The 15,931-nt window shown below is 43.2% G+C and overlaps 1 protein-coding gene across 3 annotated transcripts in view; it reads left to right on the top strand.

Moving 5' to 3' along the window:
- Positions 1 to 7,210: 7,210 nt before the first annotated feature.
- LOC114861876 (zinc finger protein 239-like) overlaps positions 7,211 to 15,931 on the top strand; it is a 54,487-nt gene continuing 45,766 nt past the window's right edge. Inside the window, exons 1-5 of one of the 3 annotated variants that reach the window (XR_008695745.1) lie at positions 7,211 to 7,808; positions 8,768 to 8,869; positions 9,124 to 13,196; positions 13,579 to 13,635; positions 13,753 to 13,976. The gene's annotated coding sequence lies outside the window, so the exon portion shown is untranslated. Of the gene's footprint in view, positions 7,809 to 8,005; positions 8,145 to 8,767; positions 8,870 to 9,123; positions 13,197 to 13,578; positions 13,636 to 13,752; positions 13,977 to 15,931 lie in introns of those variants that run through there. The other 2 variants (XR_008695746.1, XR_008695747.1) reach the window with 2 other exon arrangements.

The raw sequence follows: 15,931 nt of genomic DNA, 5'->3' as shown, positions 1-15,931 counted from the left end.
AAACGCGGGCACGCAAGCGTCTCCCTAACACCAACTGATAAGTAAGACCAGTTTTCTCTTTTTTTGTTTGTTTTTAGTCCAAGCTACGTGAGGGTGGTGAAATAATTTGCAGGTGAAAGCACACACAAACACAAGTTTCCAAGTTGGAGGAATCTCCACCACGTTGGAGGAATCCTTCTGGTGGGATAAACTGCCGCGTTGGAGGATTTTTTACGTTGGACGAACCGGTGACAGGTCCCGACTCTCCCCCCAAGTTAGATGATTTTTTTCCACCACGCTGGAAGAATCCTTCTGGTGGGATAAACTGCCGTGTTGGAGGATTTTTCACGTTGGATAAAGTGGAGAAAGTGTGTGTGTGTGTGTTTGTGTGTGCGTGCGTGTGGGGTCTTGTTTCCAAGTTGGAGGAATCTCCACCACGTTGGAGGAAATCTTCTGGTGGGATAAACTGCCGCGTTGGAGGATTTTTCACGTTGGACGAACCCAGGTTAGATGATTTTTTTTCCCACCACGTTGGAGAAATCCTTCTGGTGGGATAAACTGCTGCGTTGAGAAACAATACCCACCATGGAAACGAAGGTTGGAGGGAAGTGAGCCAAATGACAGAGGCCCAGAGAGGTGCAATGAAAAGACCAATGCCTAAGAGGTACAGCCAGATGCCCATACCTGAAGCACTCGAAACTGCCAAGCAAAGGCTACAAGCCTTGGCCAGCCGCCTAAAGAGATACACCAGAGATAACGAGGCCAGACGAATAAACCGGCTGTTCGCAACACAACCTGCGAAAGTGTACTCTCAATGGCAGGGTAATAACAGCAGAGCAGACCCACCAAGGCTGGAAACTGAACAGTACTGGAAAGAGATATGGGAGAGGGAGGCATCACACAACAACGATGCACAGTGGCTGGTGGATCTGAGGGAAGATCACAGCAACCTCCCTGAACAGAATCCAGTGACTATCACAGTGGCAGACATCCAACAAAGAGTATGAAAAACTGGACAGCACCTGGCCCCTGACATGATCCACGCCTACTGGCTAAAGAAGCTCACTGCAATCCATGAGCGCCTGGCAGCACAAATGAACCAGCTGCTAAGGAATGGGACTCACCCTGAATGGCTAACCGAAGGGCGAACAATCCTGATAATGAAGGATCCCTCAAAGAGTACAGTCCCATCCAACTACCGGCCAATAACCTGTCTCTCCACAACATGGAAGCTCATGTCAGGCATCATCGCAGCTAAGATAAGTGGGCACATGGGTCAATATATGAGCGAAGCACAGAAGGGCATTGGTAAGGATACCAGAGGAGCCAAACACCAACTCCTGGTTGACAGAACAGTCGCCCAAGACTGCAGAGTGCGACACACCAACCTGTGCACAGCCTGGATCGACTACAAGCCACAGTGACACTCAATGCCACACACATGGATCACTGAATGCTTGGAGCTGTACAACATCAACAGAACTCTAAGGGCCTTCATTGCAAACTCGATGAGGTTGTGGAGAACCACCCTTGAAGCCAATGGGAAGCCACTTGCCCAAGTATCCATCAAATGTGGCATATACCAAGGAGATGCACTGTCCCCACTGCTGTTCTGCATAGGTCTGAACCCCCTCAGCCAAATAATAAAAAAGACTGGCTATGGATACCGACTCCGGAACGGGGCCACCATAAGTCACCTCCTCTACATGGATGACATCAAGCTGTACGCCAAGAGTGAGCGAGACATCGACTCGCTGATCCACACCACCAGGATCTACAGCTCGGACATTGGGATGTCATTCGGGCTCGAGAAATGTGGGAGGATGGTGACAAAGAGAGGCAAGGTAATCCACACAGAAAGGGGTCTCACTCCCAGAAGGAACAATAGCAGACATTGAGGACAATTACAAGTACCTTGGAATACCACAGGGAAACGGCAACCTTGAACAGGCAACAAGGAATGCGGCAACAGCCAAATACCTCCAACGAGTAAGACAAGTCCTAAGAAGCCAGCTCAATGGCAAGAACAAATCCCGGGCAATAAACAGCTACGTCCTGCCAGTGATCAGATACCCTGCGGGAATAATAAGGTGGCCAAAGGAAGAGATACAGACCACAGATGTTAAGACACGAAAGCTCCTCACCATGCATGGAGGGTTCCACCCCAAATCCAGCACCCTGAGACTGTACGCTAGCCGCAAGGAAGGAAGCCGAGGACTAGTGAGCGTGAGAGCCACTATCCGGGATGAAACATGCAAGATCCATAAGTACATCAAGGATAAGGCCCCGACAGATGACGTGCTGAGTGAATGTCTCAGGCAGTGGAGAACAGAGGATGAGATGCTGGAAGAGGGACCATCATGGGAGGACAAGCCCTTGCACGGGATGTACCACCGGAACATAACTGAAGTGGCTGATCTCAACAAATCCTACCAATGGCTTGAAAGGGCCAGGCTGAAGGACAGCACAGAGGCACTCATCCTGGCTGCACAGGAGCAGGCCCTGAGCACCAGAGCCATAGAGGCCCAGATCTACCACACCAGACAAGACCCAAGGTGTAGACTGTGCAAAGAGGCCCCTGAGACAGTCCAGCACATAACTGCAGGGTGTAAGATGCTGGCAGGGAAAGCATACATGGAACGCCATAACCAAGTGGCTGGCATAGTATACAGGAACATCTGTGCGGAGTATGGACTGGAAACCCCAAGGTCAAAGTGGGAAACACCTCCCAAGGTGGTAGAGAACGAGCGAGCCAAGATCCTGTGGGACTTCCAGATCCAGACTGACAGAATGGTGATGGCGAACCAACCAGACATTGTGGTGGTGGATAAAAAGCAGAGGAAAGCCGTAGTGGTGGATGTGGCAATACCAAGCGATGGCAACATCAGAAAAAAGGAACATGAGAAACTAGAGAAATACCAAGGGCTCAGAGAAGAACTGGAGAAGGCTTGGAAGGTGAAGGCCACAGTGGTGCCTGTGGTGATCGGAGCACTGGGGGCTGTGAACCCCAAACTGGAGGTGTGGCTACAACAGATCCCTGGTAAAACATCCAAAATCTCAGTCCAGAAAAGTGCAGTCCTAGGAACAGCAAGGATACTGCGCAGAACCCTCAAGCTCCCTGGCCTCTGGTAGAGGACCCGAGCTTGGAAAGTGGATGAGACCACCCGCGGAGGGTGAGAATAGAGTGGTATATATAATAATCAATCTGTGTGTGTGTGTGTGTGTGTATGTGTGTGTGTGTGTGTGTGTGTGTGTGTGTGTGTGTGTGTGTGTGTGTGTGTGTGTGGGTGTGTGTGTGTGTGTGTGTGTGTGCGGCGCATGGGGTCGTGTTGGACCTAGGGAGGACGTGAGGGTGGTGGTGAAATAATTTGCAGGTGAAAGCACACAGACAAACACCAAGTTTCCAAGTTGGAGGAATCTTCACCACGTTGGAGGAATCCTTCCGGTGGGATAAACTGCCACGTTGGAGGATTTTTCACGTTGGATAAAGTGGAGAACGGTTCCCGAGTTCTCTGGTGGTGAGATGATTTCGGTCTCTCTGAGGTTTTAATATGAATATGAATATGAGTGCATATGAATGCATTGTGTACCCCTTTCCTTGATTACTGTTTTATATTTAATAAATATTTAGTATTTAATCAAAAGTTTTGCTTATTTGGTCTTTATTTTCTCCCTCATAATATGATAATATTCAAATAATGTGTGTGTGTGTGTGTGTGTGTGTGTGTGTGTGTGTGTGTGTGTGTGTGTGTGTGTGTGTGTGTGTGTGTGTGTGTGTGTGCGCGCGCGTGTGGGGTCACGTCAGACACCCCGGGAGGACGCGGTGTTCACGGGGTGGTGAAATATATATATTTTTTACATGTATGGGGAGCGTGGCTGCTGCGGGCATGGAGGTCTGCGCTACTGTGTCAACGCTATTCCACCAGTCTCAATGTGAGGAGCGCTGCGGCGGAACCTATTGATCAGTCGCCGCCTCATTTCCAGTTTTACACAACTTTACACAAGTTTGCCCTCGATTTCCCAGGTTTCCCAGGATTTTTCCGAGTTGGAGGATCCTCCTGGTGGGAATAAATTGCCCGGGTCGGAGGACTTTTTCCACGTTGGACAAAGTGGAGGACGGTTCAGGAGGAGTTGTCTGGCGGTGAGATGACGATGAGCCGATTGGAGGATCCCTCGCTGGTTCAGATTTTGGGTTGGGTGCCTGTGTGCGGGGGAGGGAGGTGCGGCGAACCTTAAAAGTCGCAGAGAGAATACATCGCAGTACCACTTCTCCTGACAAGCTTGGAACGAGCGTTTATCCACAGTCTCGTCGAAAGGTTCCAACGCTATGGCCTCTCAAGAAGGTGACCTGCAAACCGACGACTGCGCTGTGTTCGAGCCGAGGCTCGAGCGGACCACAGACTGTCTGCGCCTTCGCGTAGAAGAAGAGGGAACCCCGTGCCCGTTGGATCATAGCGGATTCCCAGACCCGGAAGGAGGCCTAGACGAAGGTCTGGAGTGCGACTGTTTGTGTGGAAACGCTCTGTCCGCTGAGGGTGCCTGGAGGGCCTTGTTGGACAAACACATCCTGGCCAGCGACGGACGGTGTGCTCGTGTCAAGGCTCATTACAAACACCGCCACCTGCCAACGGATCATTTGGCCTTGGACCTGGGCGAACTCAGGTTCGCCCACGGCATGGTGGCGTTTCCGCACGCGCTCTTATTTGCCAGCGGTGGCAAATGTTACCTGCTAAACGTAAAGCGATGCGTCATCTGTGCCGGCGCGGGGAGACGACACCGCGACAGATGCAAAGAAGTTTGCGAGAGATTCACAGCGTACCTGACCGACACCCAGCTGGACGGCGACTAAGGGCGCAAGCCTCTGCTGTACACGAATCATCATCATCGTGTTCATCATCATGTTCATCATCATCATCATCATGTTCATCATCAGTGGGCCTGTGGCACGGGTGGAGATAGAAGGGAGGAAAGGAGAAGGAAAAATAAAAAACAAAAAAAATGGGGTCGCGCCTGACCCCGGGAGGACGAGGGACGGGGAGGTACAGGGGGCTGGGGTCGCGCCGGACCCCGGGAGGACGCCTGACGGGGAGATTCCGTGGGCTGAGTGTTTCAGTTCCACTTTGTCTTCCAGCAGCCAGGTGGTGCTGTTTCTTTCAGTGTTTGCCCAGTTTGTTCATTCGTGGTCTCATGTGATTTTCAGGTTTGGTTCTTGTTTATAATGGCGGTAACTTGTTTTGCATGTGGGATTATAGTGGTAAATTGGTTTGATAAACGCTAGTTTACTTTAACAAAATTTCACATGTTCTGTCTGAACATATAGTATGTTTTGATGTATTTGATGTTTCTTTTTCCTCTTATGTGCGTGTGCAGCCAGTAAGATATGATTATTTTACCTTTGTTTCCTGTCGTTCATTAATTTATGTACTTGTGTTTTTCTTATGATAAATGCTTAGTTTGTTACGTATATGTTGTAGTTTGACAGTAGACATTGGTGGATTTTGGTGGATGACAAAAGAGCAACAAGCACGGCTAGTCAACCAGACGGCATATGGACACCAGAGCGTCCACATCGTCATGCTACCTGACCAGTCAGTATCGACACTATAAGCTCTAAATTGGTGATTTCTTAATTACTAATTCCATCTCATTCCTTGTTTAGATCCACCTGCAGCCGCTAACGGATTAACCCCCTGAGGACATCTCTGCCTCCTCCCCCTCTCCATCGGCTCCAACACCTGACCCGGACTCCTTAGCTCCCTGATCTGAGCTTCCATAGATCCCATTTCACCTCTGTACTTCAGCAATAGGTATTTCCTGTATCGCAACTAGTCTATGGATCTGAGTCTGTTCACTCACAGTTTGGTACACAGCCATTTTTTAACAGGTTTTGTTGCAATTTCGAAGTTTTTCATCTTTCAAAATCAACAGTTATTTCAACATAAATGCAAGGTTGATAAAAAAAAAAAAAACATAAATCAACATAAATGCAAAGTTGATAAAAAAACATAAATCAACATAAATGCAAGGTTGAAAAAAAACACAGCCCCCTCAACGTTGATTCACCTTTCAAAATCTAAATATAATCCAATGGTTATTCAACCATAATTATAATTTTGCCTCAACGTTGTCTCAATGTTGAAATGTCTGCCGGGACAGCTCTGAGACTCATAATACCTGTACATGAGAAAAAAAGTCATATGCAGGTTACAACCCCAATGTGAGGTTTAATGCCTTACGTTTAAGGACATTTCTGTTACAATAACACAAAACTGTTTGAATACACTCACATTTAAGGAGGGATATACAACTGTATGATAGGATTAGGAGTTTACTGTTCTTCATCTGTGACCAGAAATTAATGTGTTTAACAGGCGGGGACTGGGTAGGAAGCTATGAGTCACTAAATATTCCTATTATGATGAGGGACATAAAAGATTGCTGGGGACACAACGAGAGGCTGTAATATACTAACACGGTTAGTCAATAGGAGACGAGCGGATGGAGTGAGATAGGTGGCGGTAATGACCTTTAAGGGGGGCATTGACGTAAAACACCACCACAGAAGAAGTACAGGAACGACGAGGGACTCTGAGGTCTGGTGTCTTTGTTCCGCCATCGTAGAGACCGCAATCTGGGCAGAGGGCTGCTGCATTTTAGCGACAAGGACCGAAATGGATCAGTACAAACTCAAACTGAAAGAAGAGGACGTGGACGTCTATCAAGACCAGAACAAGAGCGACAAGAAGTAGCAGGACCCGACTTTAACCAAGCAGGACCCGAGTTTAACCGAGCAGTACCTGTCCACTAACCCAATAAAGGAGGAGCAGCAGGACCCGAGTTTAACCGAGCAGCACCGGTCCGCTGAGGAGGAGCAGCGGCAGGATCCCGGCCGTGCTGGTCCCACAGATCAACAGGTCAGTGCTCATTCACCCCTAAAAGCGGTTTATACCAACACAAACAAATAAAAACAAAAATAGAATATAATAGATATGGATAAATACGTCGATGTTCTATGCAGCAACCGGAGGAAAACCATTTTATTGTCATTTTACAAATATATAGCTGACTGACAAAAAAGCAAATGGCACAGTAAAGAAGATTAATGCTAGTAAATGTAGTTTTGTTGTACCAATAGGTACAATAACTAACGATTAATCTGTCGATTCTTTTATTTTTACACAGTAGCAATTAGCTTTTTCACATGATGGATTAATGATGGATTAATTAGATAAAAATATCAATAATAAAAATAAAAACATTTAAAGGGCCCATATCATGCAAAATCCACTTTTTAGACATTTTGGAGCGTTCCTATGACTCTATGGGTCACATATACACACACTGAGCACGGTAGAAATGCATTTCCTGCTTTTTTCACATTTTGAAAACGTAAATTTTCTTATCCAATGAAAACAGCCACGACCTACTCTGAGGCCGTTCCCCAGTTCTCGTCACACTGGTTGAAAGTTCTCCTTGCAAATCCTGAACCACCACCCCCACAATGATCCCGAACCAAAACTGGACTTCCGCCATTTCCCCCCTCTCACTCACCGTGAACAGACCAGCACGGCAGCGCCCAAGTCCTCCCATAGAAATAGTTCGGTTCTTGGGTGTTCTAACCAACACCAAAGTCTATTCATTTTACCAGGGAACAACAAGTGAGGATTTGTGGGTCACTTTTATTTTTAACGGACCGGTGCCAGAAACACTGCCTCAGCATTTATACGTATGTGCATTTCAAACGAGGGTGCGTACAATGCTGGATTTGTTTCACGGCTCCTGTTGGAAAAAAAGGACCTATTCCTAAAGTCCGTCATCCACTCACTGAAGTAAGTACATGCTTGATATTTATAATGTTTTTAAAATGTTAGTTTGTCCGTTTTAAATGTAGTAACCTATGTGTGGGGCAAGTTACTAGCTAGCTATGCTAACGGCTACAGCAAGTCGAGCCTTTGTCCCCTTCAAATGTGCTCATGTGGGCTCGTGCAGCCACACACCTGTGTGGAGAAAAGCTAATGACTATCGGCATCGAGCGGCTACAGGCAGGGAGCGGTGGGTCTAGCGTCTGTCCTTTTTCTGTAATCACATACACCTGCGGAGAACAGCTGATCGTTATCGCCCTTCCAGCAGCGACAGACAGGAAGCGGTGGATCTAGCTCGCTGTAGTAAGTTTGTGCTTGATACTTGTGATATCTAAATATGTTAGTTGGGTCTGTTTAAAATGCAGTAACCCACATGTGAGACAAGCTAATCGCTAGCGTCGCTAACGGCTACAGTGAGTCAACTGAGCCTTTGTCCCTTTCAAATGTGCTACTCTGAGTTGGTGCAACCACACACCTGTGTGGGGAACAGCTAATAGCGATGGGCCTTCGATCGGCGACAGGCAGGAAGCGGTGGATCGAGCTTTTGTCCTGTTGACGTGCTGCCGCTCCTGTTTGTGTTGCGTTAGCCGTTAGCATGCCTTTAGGCCTTTGCACTTTAGAGCTACAGCTGGTCATCGCTACAAAAAGAACCTGCAGATGAACGCGGTTGTGTTTGTTATTACCCCGTCCTGTATCACAGCCTAAATCAACTTGTGATTTGGGGGTTATGTCATTGTTCTATCAAATTCTAACATGATTAGTTGGAATGATTACTGTGTTGTGTTTCAAGCTTAGTTGCTAATTAGTCACATCTCTACAATACCTGCTGCTTATCTGGTCAGTTACCGATAGCTTGTACCATAGCCATTATATTTGTAGGACCAATACAATTTACAGTAAATGTAACAGTCTTTTCTATACTGTAGGAGGGCAAATCCCAGTTGCCCACATGCAAGGAGGCTGTCAAACAGAGAAATCACTGCAGACTGTTGGTACACAGACATCTGCTGCCCAGCTCAGGAGTAAAGGTATGTAAGTTTGTATGTACCAACAGTAAGATAGGTAATAGAGATTTTAATTGGTATATACTGTTTAGATTTTATATTTGAATTGTAACAACTGTTTATCTGTTGTTTTAGCACAGACAGGCCTGTCCTCTTGTTTGGTTTAATTTTTTGTCTGGTATTGTGTGTTCTTACATTAGAGAAGGTTTTTGACCTACATAATAATTAACATTTCACTAATCTACAATTCTGATTGCACTACCTTTTGTTTTGATGAGGTGATGGTGAGGACAGCCACAGCTTCCATCTGGTAGAGGACTGCTTCCGCTCAGTCTTCCAAATAGTGATGAGAACAAGGATCACCACATCTCCCTGTTTACCCTACTTTCATGCATTTCGTCTGCAAGGCCCTGCAAAAGCTTCTCCTTCGTCCTCAAACCCCCAGACTTCTTAATTAACTCAGTAACCTATACATTGCACATTGGAGTGTGAAGGTAACAGTTTGTTCTAGCTTTGGCGTAGTGGTGTATTTTTTTGGTTTACAATAAAGTTGGCTTTAACTATTATGTATTTCACTGAACTCTGTTTCTGAAGGTAAAACACTTTTATTTAGGAAATCATAGTATTGAAATTACATGTTTTTCTCTTTCTAATATGGTAAGCTATAAAGTTGAAGCGGCCATAAATAAAACGCATATAAATTATATATAAATAAAGTTTAAAAAATTCTTAATGAGTGTTGCACTCACAAAAAACAAATTTTTACTCAAACGGTAAAGGAGTTATTCTACAGGTGGTCTACATCAATCATACTATGAGTGTTTTAGTGTTTTATCCATCAGGAAACTGCCTTCATCTACAACCCAAGCATGAAGAGATGGCAACTCAGATTCTTCACCCCAGGAATCCTCAGCACCAGCTCACTAGCCTCTGTAGACTAGATACCTGTAACAACTTTAGATACAGAGACATATTACTGTCAAATTTATCATGAATGACAAAAAACATAATTAAAAGCAGTAAAAATACGTTAGGTCAATATATAATTTGAACCAATGCTTTTTGTTCCCAGGTAGGTCATGCAGTGATTGCTCTAAATATTAATGCACATTTTTTAAATAAAATTGTCAGAGCAGCAGCACAAGTAAGACAAAAACAGTGAAATGTGTAAATGTAAAATGTATTTATATTATTTCAGCTATGCTCTCAAACTTATTTATTTGTATAATGTGAGCTAAAGTAGTGTTTTCTATTAGTGAGAGTTTTCCAGGTAAGTCGTGTTGTGAATATTGAAGCTGCACACGCCATTTAGCATTCGCATTAGCAACCGCTAGTCGCTTTGCAAATTACATAAATCAATTAAATTGAAGTAAATGCGACATTACCAATGAGACACATCTTGCATCAGCCGAAATGTGGTGACTTCAACAGCCTCCTCTTCAGCTTCAGGGTCAGATTCGGGATCGTAGATGTATGGTTCTACTACGCTATGAACCAGCTGACTAATGTCGTGCAGTTCTGTAGTGGGTCGTCTTCTTCTGTGGTGGATTGCATTCTCAATGTCGCACTACTGCCACCTATTGTATCCTAACCGTGCGGTGGCTCGTATCCATGGAGCCAATTTAAAAAAAAAACAACAACAAAAAAGGTATGCGCTTCCGCACAGAGGTGTGGTGAGCAGCTTCGCTTGCGACACGCCCAGAAAACACAGCGTTTGCTGATGGGGAGTGAGAACCACATATTGACAGGGGCAGTGTGGACGATCTAAAGGGTTTTATGGGATGAAAATTTACAGAGACCTTACTGAGACATTAAAGTCAAATATTTTTTAGAATGAAAAGCATGATATGACTCCTTTAATAAATTCATGTTTTGCTTATTGTAAATCCCTTTATCATTTTTTAAACTATATTTCCGTTTTGACTTCAAGAAACACAAAATCCAGTGTTTGAGTAATAAGAATAAAGAAGAAGACTTATAAATAATAATAATAATAATAATAACAATAATAATAAATATAAATCAGAATCAGCTTTAATGGCCAAGTTTGCACAGGACAACCAAGGAATTATATGCGGTCTGACTCCATCTTTGTTCCCTCGTGACAAAAAAACAAATTATTTAGAATTTTAATTATGGTTATTTACAAAAATCAACAAATAAAGAATAAAAACTGTAGCTCGCTGGAAAGCAAGGAAAGCAAGCATAGAGTTTTGTTCCAACGTGAAGATCTGCAGCAGCTCCAGCCAACGACTGTGGTAAAAAAAACATGAAGACACGGGAGAACATGTAAACTCCACTCCTGGTAGCCTGGACTCCTGGGCCCCTTCTGGCCTCTGAGGCACAAAGTAACTTTTAACACAGCTGCACTTAAAGCTCCCTTATCTTACAGCTTTTCACTCTAATGAATATTGGACTCCAATGTGTTAGTAAGGTCTCTGTAAATTTTCATTCCATAAAACCCTTTAGATCGTCCACACTGCCCCTGTCAATGTGTGGTTTTCACTCCCCATCATTAAAAGATCTGTTTTCTGGGCGTGTCGCAAGCAAAGCTGCTCGCTACACCTCTGTGCGGAAGCGCATACCTTTTTTGTTGTTGTTTTTTTCTAAAAAATGGGCTTCATGGATACGAGCCACCACACAGTTAAGATACAATAGGTGGCAGCAGTGCGACATTGAGAATGCAATCCAACGCAATCCTCCACAGAAGAAGACCCACAGGACAATGGCCAGCTGGTTCGGTAGCGTAGTACGATACCGAATCTGACCATAAAGCTGAAGAGGAGGCTGTTGAAGTCACCACATTTCGGCTGATGCAAGATGTGTCTCATTGTTAATGTCGCATTTACTTCAATTTAATTGATATATGTAATTTGCAAAGCGACTAGCGGTTGCTAATGCGTATGCTAAATGGCCTGTGCAGCTTGAATATTCACAACACGACTTACCTGGAAAACTCTTTAAAATAGAAAACACTACTTTAGCTTACATTATACATATAAATAAAAGTTTTAAAGCATAGCTGAAATAATATAAATACAATTTACACTGTTTTTGTCTTGCTTGTTCTGCTGCTCTGACATAATTTCATTTTCGTATTTTTACTGCTTTTACTTGTTTTTCAGTAATGTTTATTGATCATTCTTTATAAACCTGACCTTAATATGTCTCTGTATCTAAAGTGGTTACAGTCTAGTCTACAGAGGCTAGTGAGCTGGTGCTGAAAGAATCTGAGTTGCCATTTCTTCATGCATGGGTTTTAGATCAAGGCAGTTTCCTGATGGATAAAACACTCACTGTATGTTGAATGTAGACCACCTCTGGAATAACTCCTTTACCATTCGAGTAGAAATGTGTTTTTTGTGTGTGCAATACTCAATAAGAATTTTTTAAATAATTGAATTTTTAATTTATATTTACACATGCTTTTTTCTGTTGGCTGGTTCACCTTTTATAGCTTACCATATTAGAAAGAAAAAAACATGCAATTTCAATACTATGATTTCCTGAATAAAAGTGTTTTCCCCCTCATAAAAACAGAGTTCAGAGAAATATGTAATAGTTAAAGCCAACTTTATTGTCAACCAAAAAATGCATCACTACAAAGCTGGAAAAAACTGTTACCTTCACACTCCAATGTGCAATGTATAGGTTACTGAGTTAATTAAGAAGTCTGGGGGTTTGAGGACAGAAGCTTTTGCAGGGTCTTGATGATGCTTGATGGATATGGGGTAGGGGGTAATCTTGGTTATGTTGGAGACTTGTTTCTGCAGCAGGACAGGTATAGTTGTAGACAGATGACCAGGGAGATGTGGTAAACCTTGTTCTCATCACTATTTGGAAGACTTTGAGCAGAATCAGTCCTCTACCAGATGGAAGCTGTGGCTGTCCTCACCATCACCTCATCAAAACAAATGTACTGCAATCAGAGTTGTAGATTAGTGAAATGTTCAGTATTATGTAGGACAAAACCTTCTCTAATGTAACAATACACAATACCAGACAAAAAATTAAACCAAACAAGAGGACAGGCCTTCCTGTGCTAAAACATCAGATAAACATAGTTGTTACAATTCAAACATAAAATCTAAACCGTCTATACCAATTAAAATCTTCTATTGCCTGTCTTACTGTTGGTACATACCTACATACAAATGTACATACCTTCACTCCTGAGCTGGGCAGCAGATGCCTGTTTACCAACAGTCTGCAGTGATTTCTCTGTTTGACAACCTCCTTGCATGTGGGTAACTGGGATGTGCCTCTCTACAGTATAGAAAAAGACAATGTTACATTTACTGTAAATTGTGTTGGTCCTACAAATATAATGGCTACAGTACACAAGCTATAGGTAACTGACCAGATAAGCAGCAGTTACTGTAGATATGTGACTAATTAGCAAGTAAGCTTGCAACATAACACCATCAGCGTTGCCATTACAACTAACCATGTTAGAATTTGATAGAACAATGACATAACCCCAAATCACAAGTTGATTTAGGCACAGCCTAAAAACACAGGACGGGGTAATAACAGACATAACCACGTTCATCATCATTTCAGCTCTCAATGGTGTCTGTAGGTTGAAGCACATCAGAGTTAGGACAAATTGGAAATTTGGGGTGTGGTAGACAAATGAAAAATCATAAAAAGTAAAGAATTTTTTTAATGCTATTTTATTTATTTCTTCAAATGCATTTGGCTTCATTATTTGGATTCATTTTGTCTTTTAGTCCTTTCCACTATGCACCTGAGAGATATTTGAATGCATTTATAAGGGAAAACCCCAGGTGAGGTGGAAAATTATTCCTTTCTGTGTTTTACACTGTATAACTATATATCATTTAGCTGTATAGTTTATGCGACAGCTGTGGTGACAACTACAGAATGTTTTTTTCATAACACAGATGCAATGTACAGGAAGGGTCAGAGCAGACTCTACCTCCCAAGGAGACTGCGGCCTTTTGGAGTGAGAGGACCACTCCTGAAGACCTTCCATGACTCTGTGGTGGCATCAACCATCCTGTACGATGTGGTCTACTGGGGCAGCAGCATCACAGTGAGGGACAGGAAGATACTGGGCAGGGTCATCAAAAAGTCCAGTTCTGTCCTGGGCTGCACTCTGCAGGAGGTGGGTGAGAGAAGGATCCTGGCTAAACTCACATCCATCCTGGACCAGGACGCTCACTGTCTACTCTGGAGAGCAGCTTTAGTAGTAGACTTATCCACCCTCGCTGTGTGAAGGAGCGATATCTTAGATCTTTCCTACCTGCTGTTATCAGACTGTATAATAATCAGCACTGTTAACTCCCACACCACAACTGATAACCATCACAGGTTATGTAGAAATCTACTCTGTGCAATATTTGTGCAAAATGTACAATATTTATATTATACTTATACAATAACCCTACCCATTATTCCATTCTTATCACCTGTACAGTGTTGTATTGTGCCAACTCAGCCTAATTTGATTTAATTTGTTGCCGTATGTTTCATCTGTTGCTGTACTTTCTTTACTGTGCTGTGCTATATACCATTTACATATACTCCAAATGGTTAAAGAACAGCTTTCATTTGTTTAGACACTCTCAGTTTTTTCAACTTAAAGTTGCTCTGTCTGCAGCAGCTGGAAACTATGTACTACATCAAAACAGTGGAGTCTTCAGTTTACAGGGTGATCAGGAAGTTGGTTTCATTTGTTTTTCATAGGAGGCAATGGCAGCTTCAGCCTTTTTGGTTCTGACCCAAGGTTCTAGCAGCAGACAGTCACCTAAATATTTGTGAGCTCTGTCCTGTAAATGTCCTGTAGATATTAATTCCACGGCTCACCAAGCACGTCTCTTGCCCTGGATAATGTCAGCAAATATATCTTATTATTTTCAGGCACTGGTGATTTATTTGGTACAGTAATTAGAGAGTTACAGAGACACTGATATACAGTTAGGTAAATGTTATTTCAGTCCCTGCTGACTTTGTATGTTTGCCCACTAACAAAGACATGTATGTTGGCTGTCAGGTGACAAATAAATAAATGTCAGAAATCACGTTTATTTCCTTGTCTATCAGTCCACATAGCACAATAGATGAGCCACAGCTGTCACGTGACAATAGAACGCATGTTTTGTAAGGATTCGTAGGAGCGGATCAAGAATGAACTGGAGCGCTTGCTGCTTGCTACAGAACCTGTGCGGCTCGACTGTCACGTGACAAAAGAATGACTCATTGAGTAAGGACGCTCAGTTGAGTGAGTCCTGAACGAGTCATTTCTATTTCCTGTCATGCTGACTGAGCTTAAGCAGCTGCTGCCATTTGGCGAGGGAAGGTACTGCATGGAACTGAACGAGTCGTTCACTGAGAGGACTCATCCTTCCAGAGTCATATAAAAGATTCGTTCATATTGAACGAATCGTTAACGAATGACACATCACTAGTTCTGTGCTTGGTCCAATTCTATTAATTTTTATTGTTATGCAGATGCTACTCAGTTATATATGTCTTTGGAACCAAATGAAACAGATCAACTAGTCAAAATTCAAAGTGGTTTAAAAGACATCAAATCCTGGATGTCCCAAAACTTCTTTCAACTAAATTCAGATGAAACTGATTTTTAGGCCCAACTACAAGAATTTCAGGAGCAGACACTATTGAGTCAGATAGGCACCCTGGATGGCATAGCATTCAGATTATACTGTAAGGAACTTTGGTGTCATCTTTGACCAGGATGTCTCTTTTACATCATACATTAAACAAATTTCAGAACTGCCTACTTTCACCTTTAGAAATAAAAATACTGTAGCTAGAATCATAAGCATCCTCTCTCAGAGCGATGCAGAGAAACTGATTTATGCATTTGTTACCTCTAGGCTGGACTATTGTAACTGCTTACTCATAGGATGTCCTAACAGCTCTTTAAAAAGCCTACAGTTTATTCAAAATGCTGCAGCCAGAATTCTGACAGGACAGAAAGAGAGATCACATTTCTCCTACATTAGCTTCTCTGCATTGGCTGCCTGTAAAATGTAGGATAGAATTTAAAAATCTCCTACTCACCTACAAAGCATTTAATTATAAAGCTCCTTCTAA

The sequence above is a fragment of the Betta splendens genome, chromosome 9 (assembly GCF_900634795.4).
Source record: "Betta splendens chromosome 9, fBetSpl5.4, whole genome shotgun sequence".
In the NCBI taxonomy this organism is placed as follows: domain Eukaryota; kingdom Metazoa; phylum Chordata; class Actinopteri; order Anabantiformes; family Osphronemidae; genus Betta; species Betta splendens.
This window is presented reverse-complemented; position numbering and strand designations above follow the sequence as displayed.